Here is a 6,447-nt window from a genome sequence, read left to right as displayed (position 1 = left end):
AATCTGCAGTGCAGGATTTGCCAGGGAAAATGAAACCATTAGTTCTTTTTACTCCTTCCATCCCCCATGTAAGTAAGTATTCTTTTTCTAGTGGCTTCAGTTTTATGCTGAAGAGGAACTTGGTCTAGTTCTTTCTGGTACATGAAAGTGTCAAAGAAACAGGCTTCATCAATGTAATTATGCAGTGCTTTAGACCTCTGTACATGCTATGTTTTCTCACCTCTGGATTTGGTGCATTATGTTTCCTCTGTCTGGCATGTTCTTCTCCCTGGCCTTCTCCCCTTGTCTTTCTGGTAAACTCCTATTTATCCTTTAAGACCATTTCAAATGACTCCTTCTAGGTAAATTTTAAGTACATACACATTTAGAGTTGTTACATCTACCTGATGAATTAACACTTTTATCAAAATGTAGTGACTCACTTTATCCCTAATAATACTTTTTGTCTTAAACTCATTTGTATGATATAATAGCCACATTAGCTTTTATTTATTTATTTATTTTGTTGAGTATTTGACAGCTTTATACTTTTTCATAGTTTTTTCTCTCCTTCTGAATCCTTACAGTTTAACAAGTCTTTTATAAAAATATATTTGGATTTATAGTATTTCAATCTAATATTTTCTCTATTTTTAATAGGTCGGTTTAATCCATTTACATTTATTACAATTACTGATATATTTGGATTTATTTCTATAATCTCATTTTGTGCTTCCTATTTGTACTGCTTTTTCACTGCTTTCTTCTCTCCCACTTTTCCAAATGTTAAACGTTGTGATTCTTCCTTTTTCACAAATACGTTTGATGGGCTACCCATACATGATTGAACCAGTAGGTTTCTGTCTTGTTTCTTCGAGTTTTTTTTTTTTTAACATCTTTATTGGAGTATAATTGCTTTACAATGGTGTGTTAGTTTCTGCTTTATAACAAAGTGAATCAGCTATATGTGTACATATATCCCCATATCTCCTCCCTCTTGCATCTCCCTCCCACCCTCCCTATCCCACCCCTCCAGGTGGTCACAAAGCACCCAGCTGATCTCCCCGTGTGATGCAGCTCCTTCCCACTAGCTATCTGAGTTTCCTCTAAGAAGGCAAATGAGAAGATTCTAGCGGACGTTTATAACTACTCATTGCATCATCAGGAAAGAAGAATAGCTATGAGGAGACTTGGTGAAAATCTTTAGTCCTTAACAATTCGCACTGGGGACTAAAGCAGTTTAGCGGCCAAGTAGCTAGTTTTCGAAACGATGAGTCAACAGTGTGCAATGTTGGATAGAGAAAGGTGGAATCTGTGTAAAGTATCTGCTTCCAGTGTGAGGATGGTACCTAAGGGGCAAATCGTTGTTGTGTCTGGCATACCTATACTGCTGTGTGCTGAGACTGCGTGAGGAGGCGAGCCTCCTATGATTTGTCTCTATTCAATCACTTGTAAAACCCTCATTCACTTGGTGTGTCATTATCACACTTGGCCTCTCTTGGCTAGAAATCAATCACAAACAAAACATAGTGAGCCATTAAATTGCAACAGGACTCAGTTATAATTGGACTGCCTGACGATCCAGAATATGCTTATATCTATTTTTAAGATTATCATTTAAATAAAAATACATATATTTTTTAACATACTTGAAGCAAGTTTTACTTTGTGGTGTCTTTTCTGGAAATTTTTTAATTGGGAAAAACAAGTATAGCAAAGCAGTCTGGGATTTGGGGTTTGATACAGACTGGGGTTTGAATCCTGATTCTTCCATGTACTAGCCATGTGATCTAAGGCAAATTACTTAAGCAAGCTAAACCTCAGTCTCCTCATATTCTAAGTGAGGTTAACGATAAATCTACACATAGAGTTGTGAGAATTTAAGAAATTAAAACACAATAAATTATAAGGTCTTTGGCATAAAATGGTACTAAACAAAGCAGTAGCTATTATAATGATTATTATTTTTTAAAAATAAGGAGCTTCTTGGAGGCATTCCTTTTTCAACTCTTTGTCCCTCAACTCGGAGTAATAGGTGGAGGATAGGAGCTGAAACTAGATGGTCTCTTTGCCTCTCGGATTTAACAGGCTGAGTATGGTGGAAATCCCTTTGAACTTTAAAATGCCCTGAAGGATGTCAGGAGTATGACTTATACCCTCATGTGTGCCATCCTGAGTTAACAGACGTCAAGGGTGTTGGTAAACTCTTTGTTTCAGCAAATGTGACCTCCTTAATAAGGCTAGCCTGATTTCATGCCCTCAAATCCTGATCTCCCCTCCAAATCCAGTTAGAAAGCTATCAGGCACCACACACTTGCCAATCCTCTCATATTCAGGAATCCTTACTCCAAGGGCTAGGGGGAATCCTGTCCTGAAATGCTGATATAGAATTGAGATTGCATTTTCCTATACAAACATGATTATTTGTAGCTGATATGTACCACTGAGCTCAGTACTATTAGCAGTGGATAAAATAAGACCTTTAGGACCTACCAGAGATCCTAACCTCTTTAAATAATATGTTTCCCTATGGGAAATGTGTTCTCAGTTCCAAATAATTGATTTGCAAGTAAAATATTGAAATATAAAAAATGGGGCTGCAATCCTTCACATCTTTCTTTCTTTTTTTTTTTTTTTTTTTTTTTTTTGACCACACCGCACAGTTTGCAGGACCTTAGTTCCCCGACCAGGGAAGTGTGGAGTCCTAACAACTGGACTGCCAGGGAATTCCCCCTTCACATCTTTAGTGTAGGAAAAGGAAGAAAAATTCTGCGGACCACCCAAAGTGTAGGAACAGTTGAGCACTGTAGCTTTCTCTAAACTGGATGTCAGCCAGGACAACAGATGAGCAGTTTCTTGCAAAGAGCAACACCGGCTCCTTAGTGACCACCAATGATGGGGACAATGAATTAGGTTTGGTCGAATAGCCACCCCTGTTCCCTTGCTGTATCTGGATGCCTTATTATTCCTTGGAGGGTCTTTCTCAGAGGAGAGAAGACCATCTTTTTTCTCAGGGCTTTCTGGAAGTTTCTGAGTATTGCCTAGAAGGGGGTCTCTGTGGCTACACTACCTTACCCTAAATTGGCCTGGCTTTAAGCAGCTCTCCAAACTCTCTGCAGGATCCCTCTCTCTCCTTTTGTCACTCTTGTGTATGGCATTTGACCACCCTGGGCAAGGGTCTTCCATCAATCAGTCAGTTAACAGGCAGGTGCCAAGAGTCTACTATTTATTGCTCAGAATTCCTCTAGGCTCTGTGACAGTCCAGAAAAGAAAAAGATAGAATCTCTTCTCTTAAGGCATATAGAAACTTGTTCAGGAAGCAGTATATCTGAGATGTTAAAACACAGGATTCGAGTTAGCCAGCCCTGATCTATATCCCAGGTGTGTACCTTGGGTCTCAGGTTTTTCATCTGTAAAATGGGGATGATAAAGTAGCTATCTCATAAGGTTGTTATGAATTGTGTTGCAAAATAAAGCACTTCGCACATAGTAAGTACTCAGTAACTGTTAGCAGTTATTATTATTATTTTTAATCATTATTCAGAAAGTCCCAGATGTGGTATAGACTAGTCTGGGCTGTGTAGAAACCTAATAACACTTTCCTCAATGCGCTCCTTAGTCTTCTCAGACCTGGGGGAGGAAGTAGTACTTTGTGGGTCACAGAAATGGATGGGGATGAACTGGTGGGAGAAGGGCTTTTGGGCACATTAAAGAGCTGCTTTTGACTTCCTGGCGAAGGGAGTCTGCCTGCCTTGGCTCAGTTCTGCACTGAGCTCCTTGTTGGGCTTAGAGACCAAACAACTGGAACTTCCTTTGCCCTTGAACAATTTGCTACCTAGGTGGGGATTCAAAACATAACACAAGATGCAGCTTTAATGTAGTGGAGCAGAATCTTAATTAACAAGAACAAAATGATGTGGTAAAAACTCAGTATAAAGAAATGCTTATTAATAAGTCTAAATTCTGGACTCTGGGTAAAATGTTCTGAATGTGTTAATACCACCCTTAGCTCTGTGGCATCACAGCAGAGAGGCCCTTTTCATACCCCCAGCCCCAGAACCCTGCCTCTCTGTCCCCTCTGTCGATTTCTCTTCCCTGACAAAGTGTGATCCGGACCAACCAGTGAAACATAATTCCGAATCCTACCCACAGCCTTCAGTGATTTTGGAGGAAAGGCAAGAGTGATTTCCTAGGGGAGCCCCATGTTTGTTTTCATGTTTTAAAGCAGGGACTGGTGGAGTGATGAATGGTGAAAGCTCTCTTTTTAAAAGAGAGAGGTTGACTCTAGGTGACTCTGACTGGGCTTTTGCCGAGGATGGTGTTTACTTTGCAGGCTAATGACAGGGCTGGCTTTCTGGGAGTGTTGCAATGAAAGAGATTCAGAGGGCTCCACGGACCTCCTCTCTAGCAAGGCTGCTCCGGCTGGCATCTCGAGGGCAGTTCCACTGAGCTTGGGATTTGGATGTGAGGCACAGCTTTTGTCTGAAGATTTTTAATCAAACATCTGGATAAATGTGTGTGTTTGGCAGCAACAACATCTCATTCTTTTACTTGATTCTGCAACTCTGAGAAGAAAAGCAAAACAAAACAAAAAACATCGTTGTGATTCTATGTTACTTAAAAATATTGTTACAGAATTTGAAGGCACCATAGAAATCATCTGCAGATGTGAAAAGCTGAGCCCAGAGAAGGCAAGTGCTTTGCCTAAGGTCGCACAGCAAATGAGTGGCAGAGCTAAGAATGAAATTAGGTTTTCAGCTCCGGTTCTGTTCTCTTTTCGTTATTCTACTTCTGTTGACAAACATGGACCGTTTTTTTCTTCCTTTCGTTCAACTCTTCTTTTTTTCCCAAACTCCCCAAAGAGCCACAATGATCAAGAAAATCATAATTCACTTCCAAAGCCAGTTTGTTGTCTGTTGGCCATGTTGTGTGGCTTGCTGGTTCAATTAAGTTGTTCAACATTTCATATGAGCGTGTACAAACTACCACTGATTGTAAATAAATCAATTTAGATATTCAGGGTTTATACATATAAAGAATTTTTCTTTCTGTCTCATCCTGTCTCTTCTCTGGCTTTCTTCCCTCTGCTTGCCTCTGTTAAGATACTCTTTTTGTTTTTAAAGACTTCTCTTGGGATACAAATTCTGGTGAAATCCTTCACATTTTCCTTCTTTCCTATTTTTTTATATGAACATTGTTATAATGACCAATGTTGTAACAATTTATATTTTGCAGATTTTTTTAGTATATTAATTTTGCCCTGTAACTTTCTCAAGTTTTCTAATGAGAAGGGGGAGGAGGGTGCAGATAGGACTAGGTAGAGAGACTTTTGAAAATGTGGGCAGGGTGTTTGTGAATGTCTGGGCAGTGGAATATTTTGTGGCATGGTGGGTGTTTTGAACTCTCTGGAAACTAATAAGCAAGCTCCACACATACACTTGATGGAAGTCCTCCAGACTGTGGACAACACAGAAGCCTTTGAGAAGTCTGAACTGCATCCAAGTCAAATTACAGCCTAGTGTGCTAGTGCAAATGAGAAGCAGAGAGAATCAGAGGAAATGACCCTGGTCCGGGACCCCTAGGAGACCCAGGGCTCAGTGCTGACTCTACCACTAGTGGTAGCTTTCTTGTCTGTGGAAATGGTTCCTAATAGCTCCTACCTCATGGAGTTGCTTCAATGATAAAAATAAAATGATGTATGGAAAGTGCTGAGCACAATGCCTGGCACATAATAAGCTCTTGTTATTTGTATGAGATCCCGATAGGCTTCTGAAGAACAGACAGTCAACTAGACAAGGTCCCTACTCGGGCAGTGAGGCACCAGGGCTATGGCCACAAGATTTGAAGTCAGACACAGCTGGGTTTAGATCCCAGCTCCAGCAGTTTCTAGCTGAGTGATCCTGGGTGAGTAACCTAACTTCTTTTGGCCTCAATACCCACCTCATAGGGTTATTGCATGGATTAGGGATGCAGCTCACATGAAGGCCCTGGCTTACTGCCTTGCATGTAGGAGTGCTCAATAAATGGTGGTTATCGTTCTAGGTTCTTAGAGAAAGGGGCCCCTAGAAACTGGAGGAGTGAGGCAGCTAAGACAGCTGATAAAACCTAGAAACCTAGAAAAGCAAAGTTAAACCCTTTGGGGCCCACGTTAGTTTCCTGTGGTTTCCATAACAAATTACCATAAACTTGGCAGCTTAAAACAGCAGAAATTTATTCTCTCACAGTTCTGGAGGCCAGAAGTCCAAAATCAGTATCAATGGGCTGAAACCAAGGTGTCAGCAGGGCCACACTCCCTCCAAAAGCTCTAAAGGAGAATCCGTTCCTTCTTTCTTCAGCTTCTGGTGACTGTTGAAGACACTTGGTTCATGGCTGCATTACTGCAATCTTTGCCTCTGGTTTCACATGGCCTTCTGCTGTGTGTGTGTGTGTGTGTGTGTGTGTGTGTGTGTGTGTGTGTGTGTGTGTGTG

This window comes from Physeter macrocephalus, chromosome 12 (genome assembly GCF_002837175.3).
Source record: "Physeter macrocephalus isolate SW-GA chromosome 12, ASM283717v5, whole genome shotgun sequence".
Lineage (NCBI taxonomy): Eukaryota > Metazoa > Chordata > Mammalia > Artiodactyla > Physeteridae > Physeter > Physeter macrocephalus.
The sequence above is the reverse complement of the archived record's forward strand: the minus strand, read 5'-3'. Positions refer to the sequence as shown.